The sequence below is a fragment of the Lipophrys pholis genome (assembly GCF_963383615.2).
Source record: "Lipophrys pholis genome assembly, chromosome: 6".
Classification (NCBI taxonomy): Eukaryota; Metazoa; Chordata; class Actinopteri; order Blenniiformes; family Blenniidae; genus Lipophrys; species Lipophrys pholis.
In genome coordinates this window covers 33,495,043-33,520,416 of record NC_137629.1, presented here as the reverse complement: position 1 = coordinate 33,520,416, position 25,374 = coordinate 33,495,043, and the positions used below count along the sequence as shown (strand labels likewise).

Sequence of the window (25,374 nt, the reverse complement as noted above, 5' to 3'; positions counted from 1 at the left end):
ATATCAAATACAGTTTTATTGTGACAAAATCTGCTTGAGAAAACAAACAGAGAAAAGCTGCATTGTGTTCCTCCTGCTGCTGCAGACTGCCGGTGGTCCTGGAAGCCTTATTTTCCACGGAGATTTCCACTTTAGTTCACCCCTCTCCAAGGACCTGCCTCGAAAGCAAAGAAATAGAGTAAATAAATTAGAATAAAAGTGAAAGAATGTAAAGACTGCAGTGGCGCCGTTGCGGCTCTGCACCGTCCCTCCAATCTGGGAAGCTTTGAGCTTGATCCTTTTGACCGTGTCTTCCGCTACCTGGGCCATTCCTAAGCCACAGATGATAATCCTCAAGGGGTCCTCATTAAGTCTTTGCTCCAATTAAGCCACACTCATTTCGCCGCTGCACAAATACTCCGTACTACAGCGTGCAAATCCTCCTACAGTGGATTAGGCTGTTCAGTGGGTGGGATGGAAATAGCAGCAGTGGAAGAGGTGAGCACTCCTTGGGTGTCGGCAGAAATCGCTCACATGTCTGCTGGCGTGCTTCAGACAGTTCCGGCGCACGTGAACGACATTCGATGAGGCATTATGCAAAACAATGTTTTAGCCATAGTGAATATGGCCTATTTAGGGAGCTCTGATGTGGCTTAGCAAGTGAAATCAGTGAGCAAGCCAATACTGCTGAACTCCAACATAATGAGTCATTCTGAGCTGTTAAGACTTTTTTCTTTTTAAATCTTTCACAATTTTCATAATCTCCTATTATCTGTCTGGAAAAGTTGTCTTTGCCTCTAAATGACTTCTCATTATGCTTCTTTTTTTTTTTTTTAAAAAGAAAAACAATATAAGAAAAACATAAAAGGATGATAGATTTTGAAGTGATCGATTTACTGGATAAATTGGGATGGAAGTAGTTTGATAGGAATAGATAGAGTAATAATAAAACTTATAATTTATGGTAAACGCAGGATAAAGTGACACAGAAGATCTGGTACATTAGGTGTCGGGTCTTAAATGGAGAATCTAATACATGCTCACCTTACAGGAGGTCCCTGGTTGGAGTCCAGGCCTGAGGCTCTGGTTTGCTCGTGTTTGTCCTGTGATGGACGGCTGACATGTTGTGACTGGAACCGGCTTTTTGTCTCTCATTGGCTGAGAACGGTGACTTTAAGGTGGATGACGTGATATAGAACAGGGATTCCTACGTCTTAAATATCAATAAGTCGGCATTTGATTAATTTATGTAGAGAAAGACCTAAGTTTAGGTGTTGTATTACAAGTGAGAATAATTCATTAAAAATAAAATGAAAGTACAAATACTAATAAAAGTTTGAAACCATTGCAAGGACAAATGTTTTTTGAAGATGAACATTTATCTGCAGTCGACAGAGAGAAGAAATGACAAAGTTCACTTGAAATGTGAAAAGAAAGCAAGAGTGCTGAGAGAATATTGATAAAATGGACAAAATTAGAGTTTAGTGAATCTTTAGCAGTAGAAAAAGTGTTGAATGAACATTTGAAAGTGTTGAAGCGACACTCGTCCACTAAACACCCTGAAACTGTGTTTAAGCCCAAAGAGGTTATCCTCAGAGAAAAGGAACTTATATATATATATAATATAACAAAGAAACTGTGTTTCACATGTATTGTGTGTTAGGACGTTTATTCAACTTTATTTCTGATCATAGAGTTCGTGGTGGCAGTGGGTTGCTTTAGTTTGAAATGGTGAAAACCGTCTCCCTCCAGAACAAAGAAGATGGACGTTATATGGTAGGATGGTGATTCTCAGTGTTTTAACTTAGAAATGATGGAAGATATTAACCTCATACCGTCTGAGCGCATTGTGAGATATCCAAGTTGTGTTTTCCTACAGTTATAATGAAAGATTTTATTGGAAACTTTTGCATCACTCCTGTCATGAAAGGTGGAAGATTCTTTCTGACAGAACGTGTCATCTCTCGCTCCGCTGTGAAGAGGTGATGGCCAGCACATCGACTCACCCAAAGCTGCACCTGACAACTGTGTGTCAGCCAGAAACCATCATGTCCGTGTCCCGAAATGTACTCGATTACTTCTAGAACTTCATCGTCATAGTATTCTTATTCTAAGATCACGAGAATCACGTGCTGGCTAATGGTTCACCGTGTTTCCTCCATGAGAGCGTCACAAACAAGCTATTAGTTGAATTGATTTCCTATCATTTGTAATCATGTTTTTCAAGTCCCTGTGGTAATGCATCGTTTTGGAAAACGTTTACATGACAGTGTCGTGAAAAACCGTGTCCATTCCCTCGGCAAAAAGCAGAATTGCTGAAAACGATGTCGTTTTCATGGTGGGCCTCTAGTGGGTGCTGTTGTGTCTTTCCGGAATGAAACCACACACACACACACACACGCACACACACACACACACACACACACACACACACACACACACACACACACACACACACACACACACACACACACACACACACACACACACACACACACACACACACACACACACACACACACACACACACACACAGACATTCATATGGACAGACTCCTGGTAGCTGTAGTTTCCAGACATGCTGGGAAACAAGTAAACTCTAGCTTCACACTCGATACGGTTGTTTTTGCCATTATTCCCAGTTTGGCGTGAGTCTGGCCGACTGAACATGCTGCTCTCTCCCACTCATTTAACACGGGAGGCGTCGGCGCCGGCCGCGCAGAGATGAACCAACATTCGTCATTCTGCATTTTCTGGGTGAAGCACGCCGGCTTAAAAGGGTTTAAAAGTTTGGACAAAGGGGATTTTGTCGAGTCGCCTTGAAACTGTTTGTGTACATTAGCTGTGTGTGCGTGTGCACGTGTGTGTGCACGTGCGTGTGTCAGCCAGTTACACAGTCACTGTCCGAGGCGGTGTCGCAAAATTGAACGGCACGAGACTGGAAAGTGCTTCTCACTTGTCTTTTCCAGCTGAAGAGACGGCGTAATGAGCCGATGTCTGGCAGCTGTTTAGGGAGAAAAATGATGAAGTTGACCAGGCACAGAGAAAGATACCACGCATATGTCATGTGGCTCTTTTCCTCGGCTCCTGCCCGACGTGGTTCAGCTAATGTTCTCCCATGGACTGACATTTCTTCAAGGATGTTCATGCTGGATCGCTGGGCGTTAGCGGCAGGCGAGTTGGTTGAAGTCGTGAGCTCACTCGCCATGTCGGTTCTGATTTGTGTATTTCTTTTGTTATATTTGCAGACCCCGGAGTAAGCGACCTGTGAATAAGTCACACCGGGGATTTTGCGACGGGACTTCTCTGACAGTGTATGGACCTCTGACATTGGGACGCCCAGCAGGTATGTCAACATGGATTCAGATCTTCCATCTCATGAGGGAAACTTTGAAGGAACTAATTTCTAAATGCACGTTTTAGTCAAATCCTCACACGCTGTATCCCCCTCTCACACACACACACACTCGTACCGTTACAGATAATAATAGCATCTGAAAAACACATGGCTAAAGTAACAGCAACCCATGTGTATTGGAAATGAATGTTCAGCCTCATGTCACTGGGCCATCTGCTCCGACGTTAAGGTCGCCTGACAGTGAGAGCTCAATTACTCTCGGTTAATAACACACCGATGATAATTACCACGGTAATTATCATCAGTGCTTATTTAAATTCACATTTTCTAAATCTATGGAGAGAAAATTAGTTTTTTTGTATTATAGAGTTTTGTTTAACACTGTCTGGCCGCACATGGAAGAAACGCGATCTGTAAATAACATGTAGATGAGAAATGTTCATTATGTACTTATTATGTTGGACTTCTCAGAAAGACAAATAGCATTTGTATATCCATCTAAATCAGATTTGGTTCAAAATGTGTATTTAGCATTACTTACTAATAGATTTAAACATTTGCTGCAAGTATGTAAATGACACTAAATGAACATTATATAAAACAACGCTGGAATTATTTGACGTGTTCGGATAGTGGAACCACTTTGTGATGGTTGCATTACTTCCATTCTAGTGCTTGGAGAGAATCCTAAAAACGAGGGATCAAACGAGAGAATTAAATGCACATTCAAAATGGTGTTGGCGCGTGCATCAGGGGCCGGCTTGCGCCTGGTTTGAATGTCAGTTTTACATCATTAATTATATTTCCAGAAGAAACACAAGAGGACAAAAGTGGAGGTCTGAATCACTGCCCCGGCGTTGCCCCTCGATGCTTAACGCTTCAAAATGACATTTTCTTCCTAAAGGGCAGAGATGACAAAGAATGACTTGGAGGGTGTCAGACACGTCGAGCCAGCACGCTTAAATGCACAGCCTCAAATGCCAGTGTTGCATGTTTCTGCTCCACTCTAACGGCTTTGGTTAAGTTTTCCCTTTCACCATTTGCTTTTCATGTCACTTTTTTCAATAACTGCGTCCAGGGATGATGTGTGTGTGTGTGTGTGTGGGGGGGGGGGGGGATTAATGTGATCACATTGGGTAAGGGACTGTGTTGAACGATGTGGGGAAAGAAAATGTGTCTCTCTGCACTCCCAAGACGCCGCGAGGCAAAACACAATTAGACTTTAGATTGTTTTCTCGTCTCCCTCTGCCCATCTGATTTCTGCTCTGCCAGACTATTCTCTTTCATCTGCTTTATTCCTCTGTATTGTCATAATGTAGTAGACCCTGAGTGCTCTCACAGATCACTGGCACAGCTTATCAGTGAAGTGGTGCCGCTTCAAATTGGGTCCCTTAATTTAGTCTTTCTACATTCATTCTCAGGGTTACACTTTCAGGGGGTAAAAAAAAAAACTAAAGTTGTAGTAGTGGAGAAGAAAGATAAACATACTCCAGGTAGAAGGATATGGAGCGGTCCATGGGAGGCTCATGCAGAAGGAAGAAAAAGTGTATTTACGGTTCTGAATGGTGAAGCGGCTCTTTGCTGGGATCGATCTTCAGCAGAGACGTCAGGTAGAGAGGTTTAGTTTTTACTCCGATATCGGGAGTGAATACGTCAGTCAGAAGAAGAACAAAGCATTGATCGGACCTGAGCGAGTTTCCAAAGTGACGGGGAGAGACGCGTTTGCTTTAAATCCATGTATCCTTCCTATTTTCTGAAACATCTCATATCTATCATAGCTTTGACGGAAGCATCATATCCATACGTTAGAAGGTGCAGAGACGGGGGAGGAATTTGGTGCCAATCCAAATCCATGGGAGTTCATGCGGTTGGTGTTCACGCCTACTTTTTCTGGTCTGGTCCAAAACGTTGCATCGGCTGGCGGAGCTTCACGTCTCCATGACAATCGAGCGTGAAAACATGGGAAGTGACATGTTTACGGAGGATATAGGTGAACGCTGGGTTTTTCCTTCACCGTGTTTGATTTTATATGACGATCTGCTCACTTTTAGAATTGGCACAGTAGTGCCAGCCCGATCCAACGACATCAAATATCCAATAAACAAAATTCTATCAGTTTTGTCTGCATTCCATTGATACTAAAGCATGAAAACTCCTCCCAGCAGTGATAGCGTGCCTCCATCCCCAGCTCTGTTTTCATCGCCTGGACACACCATTAACTTCACATTGAAATTGGAATCTAAATGTGCTGCATTCTTCTGTCAACACCTTTACATTGGCTGATAACAGATTTAATTATGTCCTATGTTCAAAGTCTCTTTATTCAAATAAAAAGACATGAAAGGTATGATACAATTTCTTCATTTATGGCAAAAATCATCATTCACCTGCCTTTGTTTTTGTGTTAAAATCAGACACAACTAAAACTTGTTGATTCACCTTTACTACCTGTCAATTCTTTTAAAATAAGGAGGAAGATTGAGCATTAGATTCTTTATATTTCACCAACGTTCTTGCCATAAAAGCCACCGTCGTGGCACATTGAAGCGGGGAGCGGAAGAGCATGAGAGGATTTATAATACAGGACATACTAACACACACTGTCTGCTGAATGTTATGCATATTTCTAATATCAGCATTGAGGAGAGATGGTTACAGCTGTGAAGAAGTGGTTTAAACACTGCCCGCTAATTTCACCGACTTTAATGGTGATGTTTGTTCAGCGACAATTCGCCGGGCTCCATTTTCAGGACTTGCTGTCACACGTGGAGGTTTTACCATACCCAGCACAGCTGTCTCTGAATTTACATATCAAATAGTTCTTAGGCATTATTCATGGATGTGAATTAAAAACAGTATTCATCTGCAGCCACACTTTACTGGAATGAATGTTAAGGCATGATTAAGCCATTAAGGCCACATCTGCCGCCCTAATTCCTTTTTAATTTGCGGAGAACTCGGCTGTATATTGCTACAGTGGATGTGGCATTTTAATTAAGCAGAGGCTGTAAAGAATGATTACCATGAGGTTGCAGAGGGCTGTTGCTCATGTCAGAGTAGAGAATAGCATCCAGACGTCCCTCCAGTGCCAAACCAACACACCCCAGAAATCACCCCGACCTCCCCACTGTCTTCACAGCAATCACAGAGCAGACAAAGACGTATAAATCAGGTACATTAGTTCATTTTTAATAAACTTTTACAATATGTGCTTTTCAGCTGAGCTCATACATCACTTGAATTTACTCAATTCTTTGTTGTATATTTCATTCTCTCCTTTTTTTAGTACTGCCTTGGGCATAAACAACAGGACTGGAATAAGAAGTCGATGAATTTGACACACAGAATGCTAAATTCAAAGACCACAGCACAAACCGGTGGCTTGAACCGCGCTGGATTGCTTCGTATTTGTGTTGGACAAAATGATTTCTGGCCTGAATGGGCGACTCCTCCTTTACTACATGAGCAAGAACACCTTGGCGGGTACACACTGGGAAACTTTGGTCATCACAGAGGACAGATGCTGTTAAAAAAGTCAGTGGTGTTACATCATAGAGTGGAGGAAGGGTTAACAGACTGTCACGGTTGTTTGACCAAAGAAAGTCTGCCGTCATCTTCAGAAATGTTGTGATGTTCCCCGCAGTGTGACTGCTGCTACGAGCTGCAGCAAACAGGAAGGAACCCAGCAGAAAGAGATGCCAGCGCTGCTCCAAAAATAGTTTCCAATCAGGTTAAATGTTGGACCATGTCCACATTGTCTCACAAGAGCTTCCTAACTTTTTTCTCTAAGCATAAATACGGACTTACAGTTTGAGTCTTGGATTGCTTCATCTACCTCATGAAGGAAGATCATACACAGTTAAAAAGAGTGCTAACACCACAGGATCTGTAGGAGCCTTCAAACTAAAACTGGACAAATATATAGACAAGATCATCTAGAGCAGCGGTGTCAAACAGGGGCCACATACGTACATCCCAATTTCATCTTGAGTGAATAGAACAGGTAAAATAGTGCCATAATAACCTTTAGATTAAAGTTTTTCTTTGTTGTTGAAGCAGAGTATAAGTGATAGAAATGTCTATGATTTCACAAAACCAAGCAATTTCGACTGAAAATGTCTACAATCTCAACATAAACCTTCAGGTACCAAATCCAGTAAAACGTGTAAGCGTGAAACAAAAACACCGGGCCTTACTGACAAAAGGAGCGGCGCCGTCAGGAATCCGACTGCCTCTTTCTCAATATCATTGGTGCAACCTCCCGATGCCAACGTCATAGTTATCAACGACCTCCTTCTTCTTCGCTCTATTAAAACCTTTTCCTCTTCTTTTTCCTGTTTTCCCTGGATGTTGACTCAGAACGCCCGATGCTCAGTCCAATGAATTTAGCACATCGGAGCGAAGAAGCAGTGACATTTACGACATAAATGAGCATTCAGACAGTACAGTCTGCAGAAGCCTTGGAAATATTTTGAAGCTGTACATGTACTTTATGTGTTGTTTGTTTTGGAGGATAAGCTTGTTGGATTTTGTAGAATCGAGTAAAAGACATTTTGAGATCAGCATGATTTTGTTTTGGCTCTAAGCAGATGACACATACACATCTTTAAACCAGATATTTTTATTATAGTGATTATAATGGATGGGGTATTTTTTAAATCGGGGATGCCATATAAATCAGCATTACTGAGCTCACAGTCAAAGACAAACAGAAAGAGACAGTGCATTAGTCTTCATCAAAGGCGTGCAGGTTTAAATCTCCTGAGTCTGTTTGGTAATAAATATGAGGTGGCAAAATGAGTGATTTCCTCTTCCTTCAGTGTCTGCAGTGATGCAGCTCATGTGTGCTGCTCTGCTCTTCGAGATATATATATATATATATATATATAACATGGGTGGCAGGAGGGTTTTGAAGCACATCTTTGCTGCAGGGCTTATCAATATAAAACACCTCCCCCTGAGTTCTGTTTACTGTGAGCCGGCTTGTCTATAGTAGCTGCTGGTGTTTCACAGCTTCATGGTCACAAAGAGTTTGGAGCACATTTACAGCTCAATAATCAGTGGTTGAAGTATGGTGATTTTTTTTCTTTTCTTTTTATTTCATGATTGTAGGGTTTATGAATATGTATGTGCAGCTGACTTTTGTTAGGGTTTACTCTGCACAGCTCTCACGCTAACGCCACCTTAGTATATGACTTGACACTGTAATGATAGATTATTATAATGTCAATGTAATGATACAGCTTTTTTTCTTCTGACGTCTGACAGAATCTTATGAATTGATTTGATAAAAAAAAAAGGAAAAAAACTTGGTGCGTTTGAAACATACCAAGACACAATCCAGCTGACAGAAGCACTCAGCATTGGTAGCGTGCAATTATAGCCGGCTGGGGGATTTCAGGATTGTGCAAAACGTTCTGTGCGCATTCTTGTCAAAGCACAGTTTGACTGGTTTAGTGAGTGGGATGTGGCAGACAAACAAAAGAGGGTGAGGACTATCTGAGAGCAGCGATGTGTCAGTGGAGTTGTCTGTTCCGAGTAATGTTGCAGAGCGAAATGCCGGGAAGAGGCAGTCACCAGCCTGGACTGCAGCCGTGTTCTCCTCAGGACCCTGGATAGCTCCGTTCTGCAGCCATGTTCTCCTCAGGACCCTGGATAGCTCCGTTCTGCAGCCATGTTCTCCTCAGAACCCTGGATAGCTCCGTTCTGCAGGCGTGTTCTCCTCAGGATCCTGGATAGCTGCACTCTGCAGCCGTGTTCTCCTCAGGACCCTGGATAGCTCCGTTCTGCAGCCGTGTTCTCCTCAGGACCCTGGATAGCTCCGTTCTGCAGCCATGTTCTCCTCAGAACCCTGGATAGCTCCGTTCTGCAGCCGTGTTCTCCTCAGGACCCTGGATAGCTCCGTTCTGCAGCCGCGTTCTCCTCAGGACCCTGGATAGCTCCACTCTGCAGCCGCGTTCTCCTCAGAACCCTGGATAGCTCTGTTCTGCAGCCGCGTTCTCCTCAGGACTCTTGATAGCTCTGTTCTGCAGGCGTGTTCTCCTCAGGACCCTGGATAGCTCCACTCTGCAGCCATGTTCTCCTCAGGACCCTGGATAGCTCCGTTCTGCAGCCATGTTCTCCTCAGAACCCTGGATAGCTCCGTTCTGCAGGCGTGTTCTCCTCAGAACCCTGGATAGCTCCGTTCTGCAGGCGTGTTCTCCTCAGAACCCTGGATAGCTCCACTCTGCAGCCATGTTCTCCTCAGAACCCTGGATAGCTCCACTCTGCAGCCATGTTCTCCTCAGAACCCTGGATAGCTCCGTTCTACAGCCATGTTCTCCTCAGAACCCTGGATAGCTCCGTTGGGATCTGACCGCACTTGCGAGGAACTTCATTCACAGAACCTGCATTCTCCCCTTCCCGCTTCACACGATATTATCGGGTAGCTAACTTTGTGCTTAACGAGTTTGGCCGGAGCGCTTCGGACTCGTGAACTCACTTTCATGTGTGGTATCCACGGTAACCTGCTTCTTTAAACCGTGCCAAGCTGTCAAAACCTGGACAGAGGCCAAGAGATGGTCTGAAGTCATTTCGATCAGATTGCGAAGCTGATGAGGATCGTAATGATCTGGAGATTTCATTAGTTGATATGAGGGTGGCAGGGCCGACAGTGGTGCAGTGGTTAAGCACTCCTGTCTCACAGCATGGATATACAAGGTTCAAATAGAGTCTTGAGAGCTTTTCTGTGTAGTGTTTGCAGGTTTTTATTTCAACCTCCCCCGGTTTCTTCCCACAATCCAAACACATGCAATACTGTAAACTGTGAGCGTGTTTGTTCTGTTTGCTATGGTGACCTTTCCAGTTTGTACCGTTTCATCCATGAAAAAATAATTGAATCTTTTCAACCATGTGAAAGAGTTCAAATAGGTTCATTATGGCTTCAGTTCAGTTATAAGTCTTGTCTTTTCCGCTGTTTAGACTTTTTCCATCACACCTTCTTGACATTTCCACGGTGTTCTCCTGTCCTCTCCTCTATCCTGCTGTCATTCAGTGCTGTAGAGGACATGTCTTTATATCAGCTGGTGTTATTGAGGAGTGACGCTTCATTAGATTAGTTTGTTTTTGTTTGATTGAATGTCTTTTTTTCCACATTCCTTTTGAAATTTTTACAATTCGCTTCATGGTATTGTGGCCGGATTGGAGCGTCTTATGTTTGACATTCCTGATCTAGATTAAACAGATGAACCAACAAAAACATTAAAACACATTGAATCAGTTAAAACTTGATGAAATGTGAATAAAAACGGTTGAGGTAAACCAGACAGAAGAACGAAACACAAAAAGAAAGCGGAGAAATGATTGAACGGATGCAAACAAGATGCAAAAGTCCTCCATTTGTGTTGCACTAATATCCTGAAGCTTTGCAGAGCCACAATATGTTGTGTTCCAGTTGAATAAAGTGGCTGTATTTGAGGCTATGCACCCATTTGATGGAGATCTGTGCTCATTATTTCCTCATTAATATTCTCATTAGAAACATTAAAAGCTTTACTTAACCTGCCAGCGCCCCACAAGACGGAAACGTGAATGTTATGACTGTTTTTAATGTTAAATGACAAAAGCGTGGACCTATTTAGATCAGACTAGGGCCTGATGTGCAAATGAAAATGTGTTTAAAATAATGAATATTCAATACAAGTTTTTTTGGAAGATTACACTTTGAACCAACTGCATCAGTCGAAACATCTAAATAAATTAAATAGTAGCTCATGAAAAGCATGTAAGGATATATTTTTTTCAGGTTTCCAAAAGCTTTAACATATTTCATGTGTTGTGAAGCACTCTGGGGCTTTTTGTCTGTGAAAGGTTCTATATAAATACATGTTACTTACTTATTTACTTCAGACAACCTTGAAAGAGTAATTTTAGTCTTAAATTATATTTTCTTCATCTAATTATACAATCACCCATCACAGTGTAGGTATATTTCTATATTTCCATTTTCTGATTTATAAACCTAAAAACAACAACACACATTTGATCTGTTCCTGTTATTATCTGTATTGTCATTATTAGAAATGTCTCCATCTTGCAGATATTATATCTTCTTCATTTGCAGCCTTCTCCCCAGTTCTTCCTCATTTCTCCACGTGTGCAGGACCAGTAGGCCTTCGGCGCGGTGGGAGTGCTGAAATGAGAACAAAATGAATGAAAATGTCTTACATGTGTCCCAGCAGGATTATAGAAATGCAAGCTGTTTAGTGTATTTTGTTGTGAAGAAGAGAGAAGACAGAAGGGCCTTTTTGAAACTGAGCAGAAACGCCGGCTGGTTTTTAGGTTTGCGTTGATGATAAAAGCTTCAATTAACAGCAGCTGAACAGTGAAAGCCATTTTGTGATTGTTTGATTCCTCGCTGTGTCTCCGGATGAAGAGCGGCACTTTTCAGACAGATTCAGATTGTCCCTTTTTCTTTTTCTTTTTTGTTTCGCCTGCTCACTCGTCCTCAGTCATCATCCAGACAGATCCGCTGTGTTTCTCACAGCCATGTCACACGCAGCAATGGGAACTCTGCAAATGTTTATGCATGCAGAAAATGGTGGATGTGACTGTGACACTTCAACTCCACGAGCGGGGCGCATCTTCTCTCCCCTTCATCTTCACTACAGAACACTGTCTTTACACCTGCCAGGCCTCTTTTTGCAGAGGGTGAAAAGTAAAATGTGAGTTTGCTGCTTCTCTTCCGATTGTTTGATCTCACTGAATTTCTGAAGCTCTTAACCGACCTTTTGACTGCGTCGTCGGTGCATTAAAGCTGCCACTGCGTTTCCTGCCAGTGGGCGGAGCACCAGAGAGACATTTTGTTGCTGCCTCTTGATTTTGAATATAATTTAATTCACATATAATTATTACACAAGTTAATTACTTGATATGTTAAACAATAGTTTTTTTTATCTGAAGTTGATATTGCAGGTAGAGATTGATCTTTAAAGCTTTAATGCAGTTTTACTCAGGTCAGGTCTCTTTTTCCTTCTGAGCTCGTTTATTAGAATAATTCATTAAGCTCCGGCTTCTTTATCTCCACAGAAATTAATCTTGAACATGACACGCGCACTTTCAGGATCCAATTAGTGTGACAGACGGTTGTTGACTGTTTGTCATGCTGCACTCCATCCACGAGGAGCCGTAAGTGCAGAGAGATCTGTCATGGCGACCCCCCCACCGAGTGCCGCCATGACAGGACCGTCTCCATTCAATGAGACGGCCTCAACTGGGCCGTTCATTTAACACCAAAATGATTCAAACCTGCTGGAACTGAACATTTCTGCTCCTATAAAGACAAATTGCATGTTTGCAAATTACTTGGAGCACAAACTGTGAGGGAACTTGTCCGGCAGATTATGTGAGATGGCTGTGGCTCAGTTGGTAAATGTCCCCATCTCCCTCTGTCCACATGCCGGAGTGTCCTTGAGCAAGACGCTGAACCTCAAACTGCTCCCAATGGACGGATTGATCTCCTTGCATGGCAGCCATCTACATTGTCATAGTGTGTGGAAGTGATTAGCAGCGTTAATCACGATAGAAAAGCACTTTTTATTACGTTTTTATTGTTTTCCTCCCTAAAAAAGGTTTGTTGACTAATATTTTACATCGTAGTTTTAGTCAATAGAATTAACACTGCACCACACGTATCTATCTATCTATCTATCTATCTATCTATCTATCTATCTATCTATCTATCTATCTATCTATCTATCTATCTATCTATCTATCTATCTATCTATCTATCTATCTATCTATCTATCTATCTATCTATCTATCTATCTATCTATCTATCTATCTATCTATCTATCTATCTATCTATCTACATGTGCAACAAAACAAACAAGAGAAACAAACAAAAGGAACAAGAAAGAGCCGCTCTTCCAAACGAATAATCCCGAGATAGAATATTTAAGCGTTACTTGTCCGAAAAGGGGGTAGGAAGATTTGATATATTTGTTTTTTAATTTCTCCTAATTGACATCAATGTTTTTGAGAGGCTGCACGGTGGTGAGGACTCTTCACCACAGGAACAGTTGGAGTCTGTTCTCCCTGAGCATGCAGAGGTTTTCCTCCCGTTTCCTCCCACAGCACATAAACAAGCCTTTCAGGTTAACCGGTGAGTTAAACTTGACCGTAGCTGTGAGTATGAGTATCGGGTAAACTACCGACCTAACCAGGGTGTGTCTTACCTTCATCGCCAGCCGGGATCCGCTTCAGCTTCCCAAGTGGAATAAAGTCACCATAAGAAATGTTTGAGTTTTTACACCCGGAAGAAACAAACACATCATCTCTCAACTCAACTCACCCTGTGACTATTGTTATCGTTTCCATGGTATAGTTATATTTAATGTTTGTTATTTTGATATTTCACCCAAAAAGTGATGCATAAATATCGACACAGAAGCTTTTCAGAAATCTCTGCTATTGTTCAATCAAAATATTCCATATTCTGCGGAGAAGAGGCAGAATTTTGAGACGGCTGACGCACCTGCACAGAAGCACTCAGGTAATTTGGGCTCTTTCTCTGTTGTTAATATCACAGATCTCACATTGCAGCACAGCTCTGCATGAGAGCGCCACTTTAAAGAAGCTCTGCTAATGAGCCTCCAAACAAGCACAACTTTCAAAGAAATGTACAAGATTTAAGTTGTTTAATTCATGCATTAGTTCAGTTTGGCTGTGGTTAGGTTGGTAGAGTTGTGGTCGCTCATTCAGAAGGTTGCAGGTTCAATTCCCCATCTCACCCCTGTCCACATGTCGAAGTGTCCTTGAGCAAGACTCTGAACCAGAAACTGTTCCTATTGAATGGATCAGGGGTGTCCAACTCAGTCCTGGAGGACCCCTGTCCTGCATGTTTTAGTTCCTCCCTGCTTCAGCTTCCCTGAATCTAATGATGATGTCATCACCGAGGTTGTGATAAAGCCCAATAACGAGCCCCTCATTGCAATCAGGTGTGTTGCAACTGGGAGGAGCTTAACCCTGCAGGACAGGGACACTGGAGGACCGAGGTTGGACACAACTGGAATGGATGGACCGTTTTGCATGGTAGCCACCCCGGGGAGATTAATAAAGTATGATTAGTTTAGTTTCTGATCAAAGTACCGTATCTAATGAGGGGATGGAGCTCCTGCCAGCATATTACGCTACCAAACAGGGTAAACATAAGACCCGTAACTCAGGACTCGACACTCCGCCGTCATACTTGAGTCCTTTTAGTCGGTGTGCGACTTGGAAAATCTCACTTGGCTCCGTCTCCCACTGTGGCATGTCCACCAAAGATTCATCAGAGACAATTGGTGCAGATGAGACGAGGCCCCGTGTAAATATATAAATATAAAAAAAAGAAAAAAGCCTTAAATCTTCTCCTAGTAGGATCGACCCCCCCACACACACACACACCCACGCGCCCCTCCTTTAGCGAAAGCTTATGTCTTAAACGGTCTGCTCAATAACTCAATTCCATTCTTATCTCGGGCACATGGATGAGATTTAGAGTGAGGAGGGAGAGCTTTCTCTGGCGCACCGTGGGGTGGATCCCACCGGCCAGACTGTAAAGAAATACAGCCAACCCCCCGTCAGCCATGCCTTTGAGAGATTACCATGAAGATGGGCATTAATAACAAGGCGCAGTGTGTGACGACGGATGTTTTATTGATGGGTGCTACAGAGGCATTTCAAACATGAGCTGGTGGGGACCTTTCTTTTATTTTTTTTACCACCAATAGGACACCATGTCGAGCTTAGAATTGGAAGACCCCGTGTCTATTCACCACATTGATTTTTCTTAATACTTCTACTATAAATAGAAGCTTTGTTGGGTTTAATCCATTATTGAAAAGAGGGAGTGTTGAGAAATATACATTCCCGTAACGCTATAAGTGCTTCCTGGTTAATAATGTTAAAGCTGAGCCTCACATTGAATAATAATGCTTCATATTAATGCTGCTGGTTGTCGGCTTAGGTCAGAAGTGAAAACATCCCAATACAATCCAACGAGTCTGAGGAGAGAGAAAGCGTGACTCTTAAGCCACGTTTACACGTACCCGGGTACTTGTGATATTTCTGTGGTGTTTTTTTCCCAGGATTCTGATTGGCTATCATGGCTTCATGCTTCTCGTTACACTGCCCCCTACAGGTTTGGCTGCTCATAGCAGCTCTGAACCAGGTGGATATGTCGGTACGTGTCAGTGAAGATATTTTTTATAAACGTAGAGGGAAATATCATTTTTTGTAAAAACCTGGTTTATGTAAATGTGGCCTTAATCAGAGTGCAGAGGTCATGAGGGGGAATCTTTAAAATCCATATAGTCTAAAAAAAAGATTACAGGAACCCAGAAGTGGGAAAAAGATTGTATAATTTAAAATGTCCACAGCAGCCTCCAACATGAGTCTTATTTATTACCGTCTAAACAAAAACAAAAAACCCCTCATGATGCAGCCGTGGAACAGATTAGTGTCCTGCTGTCCCATTCAGCAGAATATATTTCTCTCATCTCTTCAACACAAGCCATTAAAGAAACAGAAGATATAAACATTTAACGAATGTGGTTTTTTTTTATACAAAATAATTAAATATATGTTCCGTAAGGTTTCCAGGTCACATAAAAAAAAGCTGTTTGTACAATTTTAGTTAACATCTCGGCATGAATGAGATGCAATATTATTAATACGTCGCTATGTGCTGCAGTCTGGTTCAACACATCCAACACCAAACCAGAAGATGCAGATTTCAGATGAAAAGAGGAACCAAAGCATCATTTATTGTGTCGGTTTGCAATGTGCAGCATCTGTTTTCTTCTTGTGCAGAGCTAATATTGTCTTCTTGACGCAATGTGCTGCTCAGTGTGCTGCTCCGTATGAAATATGTGCCGGGGAACATGTTGGGTTTGGTCTTTACAAGTGAAGTCACAAGCCTCACCGAGCGGGCAAACAGCAGAGAACAAATACATCCCTGCAAACATTAAGACAAATACAACGGCGGACAAACACAGAGTTGAACAAACCGGGTATGACAACAAACAAGTTGGCCAAATAATGTCAAATGGGGAACCAGAGAAACATAAAGGGCAGAGAACAGACACGGCGAGCCAGAAAACTGGAGTTCATTCTTTATTCTGCACAGCGGCTAATGCAAATAATGTGTCCTGCAGATCCCAGACATACAAATACAGGGGAATTGAAGGAATGAATAAATAAAAAAAAAATCAATTGAAAACAAGCGAGAGAAAAAAAAAACAAGTGAAGAAAATCAGAGGATACATATCTGGCGTCAGGACGGATTACTACAAACACGAGTCTCTTTCCTCCAAGAATACATAATCACTCCTTCCTGTCCTGTGATGGAGGATCGTTCCCTCAGCGCTGAATTAATCGGCTCTTTTCTGTTGTTCTGACTAGAATAATTTTTCAAAATCAAAATCATAAATGTGCTTTTTTCAACCGAGAATTTCATCTCTGACCACAAGTTGATAGAACAAATGATTTAAATGATTTGCACCCTATACGTGTAATCATTTCAATATATAGTAGACGGTCAAGTATACTCTCAAAACATTCATTTGTTGAATTTAAATAGTGAAGTAATTTCAAATAATTCCCATAAACCTGAGCGATGTTATATATGATTTTAAGATACAATAATGTGAAAATAACTACCTTATTATCCAACTGAAAATAATTATTTATTATCATTATACATTATCTAGTCAACTGGACGACACTAACCTCTTATGTTATTCTAACAAAACTGACAAATTAATCATGAGAATGTTTCTGTCAAGGAAGATTTTAATGTGTTCATTAATCAGAAAATATATTCTATTTCACTGACTCAACTCACCTGAGTTACACTAACCTTACTCAATTACTTTAATAAAAGTAAACTGTTGATCTCTGCTACTAACGTGTATTGAGTAAGAGCAACTAAACAATACCTTGTATTTGTTACTTAACGAGTTGTATTCACTTAAAATTGTTCTCATCATGACCGAGAGCAGCTTACACCTGTAAAACCTTGAATACCTTGAAAACCTTGCAACAGTTGAATTGATCAGGCGCTTGTTAAAAGGAGGTTAAATAAACTCTTCAGATTGAAACAGGATTTGAGGTTTTCTGTCTGAAGTTTGCACGTTTTTCGTCTGCATTAGTGGATTTTCTTAAAGTAGTGAAATCAACCAATCAGTGTGGATGTGAGTCCTCTGTCCAGGTCGTTAGTCGTATTCGGTGGATTAGAAAGTAACTGGACACAGGAAGACGTTCCGTAAAATTAGTTTCACCGACACCAACTTATGTTCATCATGAAACTTTGAATTGAGATGACGTTGGACTGTTTTGGTGTTTTTCCACTCGTCCCTACTCGTCCCTACTCGACTTGCCTCACCTCGCCTTTTAGGCTTTTCCACTACCTGTGAATACCTGATACCAGGTACCAGTCAGAGGGCGGCTCGTTCACCTGACATTTTTTAAACCCGATCACAACAAGAATGCTCAGAAATAAACCCGGTGGAGCAACGACAGTGTGCAGGCGTTTTTTGTCTGGTGGCGACCAGCTACAGTACCAGTATCAGGAGCCACGGATACTACTGGTGTTTCACATTAACCAGTTACCCTGTTACCTGGCGACCGGCTTCCTCTAACGTCTCCTTTTCACAGCAGATGTTAAAAACCCGACTGAAACCCGTAGCTGTCCTGGTGAACGCCATTTAACCGCATTTCCATTCAAGTTTAAAGTATCGTAGCGTTTGTTTGTCCTATTTTAACTTCAGCTGCTGCTAACGGCTGCTGGCAGAAGTCACCAGTTAACAGGGGCACCAGTGAAACTGAAACACCGGACAGTGAAGCCCCATCGTAACAATCCACATTTTGTAATATTATTAATAGATATATAACAATATAGACTATTTAATTTGGTATTTGAGCTGATATCGATTGCATGTTCACGACGGGCAAACTTTCTGCTGACTCCGCCCACGCCACGGTTCTACTTTATTGGAATGGAAAACTAATAAAACTGAGTCTAGAAGAGGCGAGGTGAGTAGGTACTAGTGGAAAAGCGCCATCTGTGGCTTCAGATTAGACTCCGCTTTCATTGTGCAGCATGAGACAACAATCCCCATCATACAGCTGCTGTGATGAAAAACCTCTTCAACTGCAAGAAGGTGTCCTACAGATGGTATCGTCTCCCACAAAGCTCAGATCTCCACATCATTGAGTTAGTGTGAGATAAGATGAAGGCGCAGAAACAACTGAGGGGAAAAAACATAAATCCACAAAACTGAGGCAAGTTGTTGAAAAGATTCTGGAATGTGAAGACGCTGAGACCTAACGGGGAGTCACCAAAGTGTTGTCAATTCACTTTTAATGGGTAAAACTTTGAGGATTACGTCATAGCAGTGTGCAGCGGTCCAATATTTGTGTTTTTATATCTCCGGCTTGGATACACCCCCAGAACAAATGTTATGAATCCAGTTATGGACTACATGAGAGAACATAATGATTTGTGTTTAGATAAGTGTGCGTGCTCACCGAGTTGTTCTTGATGGCTTCGGCCCCCCCGCGGAGCCACAAAGGTTGAGAGCATACTTCGGAAAATGTTGGTTTGCAAGCAATAAAAGCGGGGAGGACTTGTCCTCCTGTGAATCAACAAAGGAGTCATGTTTGGATAAGAATTCTCCTTGTGGGGGCGGGACTCATCGCATCACGTCAAGACAGAAATGCCAGGCCTCAGTGGAAACAGCAGGAAGCTGGAAGGTGGCGCCGACCAGTCTGACATCCTCCTCGTCTCCCTGTGACCTCTGACCTCATCAATCTCTCGGTGTCCAAGCAAACATCATCCGGGTCATGGAAACACAAATGTAAAGCATATGAGCATAGATGTGATTTGGACCCAGGGGGACAAACACCCTCCCATCAGTTTCCCCTCCTTTTCCAGCTCTTCTCCCTCGATTTGTTATCCATTCCTCCTTCTTTCTTCGTCCCCCCCCCCCCCCCCCCCCCGGCTGCTGCAGCACACACGACCTGTCCACTCGTTTGTGGAGAGTGTTGTGGTAATGCTGTGTGGCAGTTGCTGAGGACAATGGCCACCGGGTGTTTTGTGATGTAATGATCCCTGCCATCGCCTCTCCACTGCCTCCGGTCAGCCGAGGAGAGAGGGAGCAGGACGGAAGGTAACACGCAGCAGGAAGCACAATGCAAGCAAACGAATGCCGGCTGTACGGGGGGATTAGCCAGTGCTGTGTAGTGGAACCTCCTGCCGAAGTGCACATGGGCAGAGCGTCCGCACTGAATGAATGAATGAATTTATTTGGATTGTCTACATGTGAATACAAAATAAAACATACAAATATATATTAATCATTTTGATGGCATGTAAAAAACCCAAAGATGACACAAAAATGTCATAAATAACTTATTTCCATTAAGGAATAAGAAAAAAAACCCATAAAAACATGAAATAAATGAAAGCCGCTCTGTGGAAGCAGCCGGCTCCTCCGTGAAGCCGTCCTGTGGGAATATCTTAAAGTCATATGAGTGTGAAACAAGGCTGTACTGGAAAAGGGCATGCACGCTTACCCAAAGTTTGGTTGTTAATTAAATGTCACACTGGTTTTTTAATTGTGAAACAGCGTGCCAGCATTACGTTTCTCTGCAAAGAAACAGATTTTCAGACGTCAGCCAGAAGGGGGAACATTTCTAACATGAGTTTTTGTTTGTATCCTTTCATGCAAAGTCTAAAGGCATCTTTAGTTTTAAATATAAAGTCAATTTAACCAGCTTTCACTAGCACCAATGATTTTTCCTTCAAGTAAGATTAATCCACATTCAGTCCAATGGCATCTTGAATAGGCCGGACCCATCCCATAATAACCTTTAAATTTAATCTTTGAAGGTTTTCTTTGTTGTGGTGCAGAGCATACGTGATGGAAATGTTTATATATTCTCAATACAACTGGTGCACAATACAATGAAATTTAAAAAGTCTCCTATAGCTGTTGCATTCTGGGTCTTTTTACGAACTTATGACCGGCGTTCAGGCTATATAGTGTAGTATCTCTCCTCCCGTCCATATGTGTTGCTGTGTCGTAGAAATAATCTGTATTTTCTTATTGGTCGGTTTTGGCCTCATGTTTGACAACCCGGAATTACATATTGAAATAAATGCAATACTATTAAGTTATTTTAAATAAGACATTAACTTAAGTCTTCTTTGTTATTTAAGTTGTAAAATAAGTGTCAATTTGTGTTAAATATCAACAGTTTAAAATTGCAATAGTGAAAAGAAAAGTCATCCTTTTGATTCTCAACAGTATTTAAATGGCCTGAATGGTTTAATATTTTATGTTTTAGGGTTCAGCCTCTTAAGTCTTCATCAGTAAATTATATTTGTACTTCCTGTACACGGTTTAATGGAGGCAGTTATAGTATTTTCAGAAGTTTATTTTCTTCTTTTTTTAATCACTTATAGTTTCTTCCTCCGCCTGAGTTTAAACTGGGTGACTGTGTTTAATGTGAGGAAGTGGTTTTGGATCAGTTCCAGTTAAACTGTCTGGAAGCAGCGGCGACGCTCCCGCTGGAAGAAACTCTAATTCTACATGTCATGACAACATAGTTAGTGCTGCTCTTTTGGATTGTTCCCATTTTCCTAAAGCAGGATGCTCGTTAGTATTACCCTACTCGTCTTCTGTCAAAACAAATCCAATCTGCTTGGGTGTTGGATTATTGGCTGGAGCAATCCCAATGTGACACAGCAATGTGGTGAAAGATGAATTATTACTAGCGTCTGTTTTTGGAATTGTTAGGTGGGAATAACTCACTTTTTCACCTTCCAGTTGTGTTTATCCTGCGAATATGACTCGGCACTGCACAAACATAGCGTGTCAACAAATGTGGGAGCAGATGAGCGGAGTTCAGGAGCGACGGACGATCTGGGGTTCAGCTCGTAAACAAACCCAGTGTGAAAACAGTCCGAGAAGCTGGCGCCAGGTTGTTTGCGGTCAAGGCTTCCGCCGTTGCTCTGCGAGCTGCAGCTGTGTAGCCTTTAGCGAGAGATTCAAGTTGTATTTAGCTCAGTTGTGTCTGTAATCCAGTGTGTCTGCTATCATATGCTCCAGATATGGAGAATAAGCCGTGCAGGTAAATGTGCAATCGAGATTCAGACGGTCTTTTTCCCCGGCACGACCCGAGGATCATTTCAGCTGCCAACATGCATCGCGCATAAAAGCGCACAAACAGATGTGGGAAAAACAAAGAACTATATCAGTAAAATGTTGGTCTGTTGTCTGTCAGTCATGGAGAATGTGCTCTGCTGACTCGCAGCTTTAATGATACCGAAGCAGCTAATCTGAAAATAGACGGGGGAAGTGGGAGCCGAGCACAACCCGACGGAAAAAACAAAAACAGTCCAACATTCATGTTCAGAGTTGAAATAAAAAGAAGTGTGTGGGTTTGAAGCAGCGTGCACGGGAACTGACTCGAAGCCACCGAATTCTAAAAAATAATATTATTTCATTTTTTCAATGAGAGAGCACAACTGGTAGAATAAAATAGATAAATAAATCAGCGAACAGAAGAAATCTGAACCTGGAACCGGATGTTGATAGAAACCTGGAAGCTGCAGTCGCCACTGAACACTTGACTTGAGGTCCTGGTCACACAACGGGGTTTTAGTAGAAAACATCGCTTCTGCTTTCGGGAAAGGTTTTGCGTTTACGCCACGCTTTGAACAAACACGTCCGTTTCCACCTGGTTCCTGTGTGAGCGCGTCCTGCGACGGAGACGTGGGGCTGAGCGAACGGTGACGGCGCGCCGTCGTCTCCCGAGGCCGCGGCGGACCCACATCCCCCAAACCAGAATCTGCTCAAATTCAAACAACAACTAATAGGAGAGAAATCGTCAGTAATTAAAATGTACATCAGAAGTTCTTGTTGAAAATACACCACAGGCTGCTCTTCCATCTGTTAATTACTCTATGAGTGGCTTGTTAAGTGAGTGCCTTGGCAATGTGCTCATTTCAAATACATTTTGCTGATGAGCATAACTTCAGTGATGAGCGTTTAGATTTGTGTTGGTTAAAACCAAATCTGACGCGTTCCTTTAGATTCGTCCCGTCTCCCTCGCGGCACAGTGTCCATGTGTGTTGAATTATTTATGACATTTAACAGCTAATAGACTTGTGTTTCCTCATTTTTCTGCTAAACATCAGCTGCATTGTACCACGAAATTACTATTTGTCTTCACCAGCAGTGGAAGAACCTTCGACGTTACCTTGGAGGCAACGCTTGAATTAAATTACTGTGAATACACAAGCTGGATTACTGAGGGAATATAATAGTAATGTCAGCATCCCATGTTTGTATTGATGATAGCAATGTTTTCTGTGTTAATTGTCTCATCTTGAATGGTTTTTATCTCCGTGCTCCTCTAATGCAGACTTTCACAGGTGCTCATCCATCATAGTGTCAGCTTCTTGCTGAGTCAGCGCTCCCAGTACACATTATTCCTGTTATGGTCCTACTGCTTTGTAGCGTCAAGTGTCACTGATTAGATTTGAAATAATTCCAATATGAATGGGTATGAATGGTGCATGAATGTTGGTGGTGGTGGGAGGGGCCGTTGGGGTGAGATGGCAGCCACGCCTCTGTCAGCAGCCCCCGGGGCAGCGGTGGTACCCCCACTGGTGTGAATGAAGGATCATCTCTGCACACGCTTTGAGTCAGCTTGAAAAAAAACACCATATAAATCCAAGCCGTTATTATCATTAAGATATCATTTATTTTGTGTTAATAAACAAGTTTCCAGTTTACAAGATATTGAAAATGATGTCTGTTTCCATGGAAAGCATGCCAGGCCACTTTGTCATGTTAGTTATTGTTTGTTTCTCCTCACCGCTGCTGCAGGTCAGTACATTTCATTAAACGAAAAAACAAAAACATAAAACTCAACTGTTTCCAGATATACCACCCATATTTTTAAATTGCACACATGCTGCATTTATTTTGACATTAAATCCAAACTTCACCTGTTTAATGTTGAAATACGACTATATGACCAGAAACAAATCAAACTGTTCAAAAGTTTACATTCATTCTACATCAAGTGAAAGATTTTTGTCTTTTTCTTCATAATTTCTGCTTATAATTCAGTAGAAATGAAAACTACAGTATTTCTAGTACTTGCTGAAATTCGTCAGCAGTTTTGATGAGATTTTATTTTATTCCACAATAAGAGCACATGTATGCTTGTTCTGCTCAATAAAGCCTGTTATTATGGGTGAAAACATCATCATGTGTCTCCTACAGTGATCAAGACCAGTTTCTATTGGATAATCTGAAGACCTGGATTATATGTCCCGTTATGTCACTAACACAGTTATCAAATAATCTCATGACTCAAACTGTTTCACTGATTTAATGGTTCATAAATGGATTTTACCATCAAGTGATTGTTGTGACTTTACTCTCAAAGTCATGTTATAATCATGGACATTATAACACAATATTTAATGCTGGATTTCATTAGACAGGAAACTCACTTCTTCTAATATATGTGTGTGTTCATGGTTGGAACTTACAAACGCTGAAGTTCTGGCCAAAGATCACAAAGCTCTTCTTCGATTTTCTGTGTTCGTCAGAATCCCGTCGGCAGTATTTAGGCTTCGACGTGCGTCAGGTTCCACAACCGTCCACGACTTCACAATGAGGTCTGATTGCAACGATTCACCCTCACAATTAGTCGGGTTTCTTCTTCTCGCCAGCGACTCGCCGGCAGCACGTCTGTGCTCTTTCATCTGGCCGTCTCCCGGTGAAGTGGGCTCGCCCACTCGCTCCCCTCTCCACCGGAGAGAAAGGATCTGATCGCTGCTGCCAAGCTCGGTCTGCACGGGCGTGAGAATGTATCGCAGGGGGCGTCGGCGCCCCGTGTTCAGGCTGGGAAGTCTTTATCAGGACGATGCAAATAGAGGCGCCGCCGCCGCCCCGATCTGAGGCAGCCGCAGAGACGTGGAACATCACAGCCACAAAAAATCGGTTTTTATGTTGTTTTATGTTGTTTTTTTTATTAAATTTCTGCTTCGGAAAAGTTCATTGAGTAACTTATATCCAGTAACTGTCAACAAACTGGGTTGTGGATCAGTGGGTGAAGTGGGTCTTCTTCCTGTCCCAGGGTTGGTGGTTTGATTCCCGTGTTCCTCTGTCAAAGTGACACTGAATCTTTGTGCGTGTGTGTGTGTGTGTGTGTGCGTGTGTGTGTGTGTGTGTGATTTTTAATCTCCATGTATATAAGGCGGCTCGTCTTTGCTCATTTCTCCTTTTGTCTCTTGCGTCCATTACAATACATTTCTTTAGAAATATGAACAACTGGATGTAAACTGTGGCTGAACTGTGTTCCACAAGTCTTTTTTATTTCAAATTGATTATTTTCTCTTCATTATGTTGTCGACAAACAACAAGATAAAGAAATTAAACAACACTGATAAATGAGTTTTGATAATTCAATTAAAATCAAACAAAACATTTCAGGAAAGAAATCACAGGTTTTTTATTTTTTTATTTTTCCACTGAATATTTATTGTGGGTCAGTTCGTTCATCCTTCCTTCTTTCTTTCTTCTTTGAAGCTCTTATTTCTCTTCTTTTGAGTGGCTCCGGCAATTTACTTCTTTAAATATTCATCTGAAGCGGATGAGAATAGCACCTTTCTGAGAAAGCCTCCATCTTTATTTTGGTGTATTTCAATAAGTAAGTGCATAATTTAACTGTCTTTACACCTCTGCTGGGGCTTTTCACACACCTCCCACAACCTTCTATACATAGTTGGGCAGAATTGGCTCGGTACTGCAGAGGTTTTCAACTTCCTTTTTTTTAAAGGATTTATTCTGGGCCTCAGACTTTAATCTAACCCCAACATGTGAACTCCAGACGAGCCCAGATTCAAACCAGAGATTTTCCACTGGAAGTGCAAACCGCTCGACCGCCACGCGGCCGTAAATATCAATGTTGAGGCCCTCAAGTGAAATCAG

At 42.0% G+C, this 25,374-nt stretch overlaps 1 protein-coding gene across 1 annotated transcript in view; it reads left to right on the top strand.

Annotated features, from left to right (window-relative positions):
• The window catches only part of lingo2 (leucine rich repeat and Ig domain containing 2), a gene marked incomplete at its 3' end in the record, with an annotated part of 252,988 nt that overhangs the window by 81,155 nt on the left and 146,459 nt on the right, over nt 1–25,374 (top strand). Inside the window, exon 3 of the mRNA XM_080466343.1 lies at nt 3,228–3,325. The remainder of the gene's footprint in view (nt 1–3,227; nt 3,326–25,374) is intronic.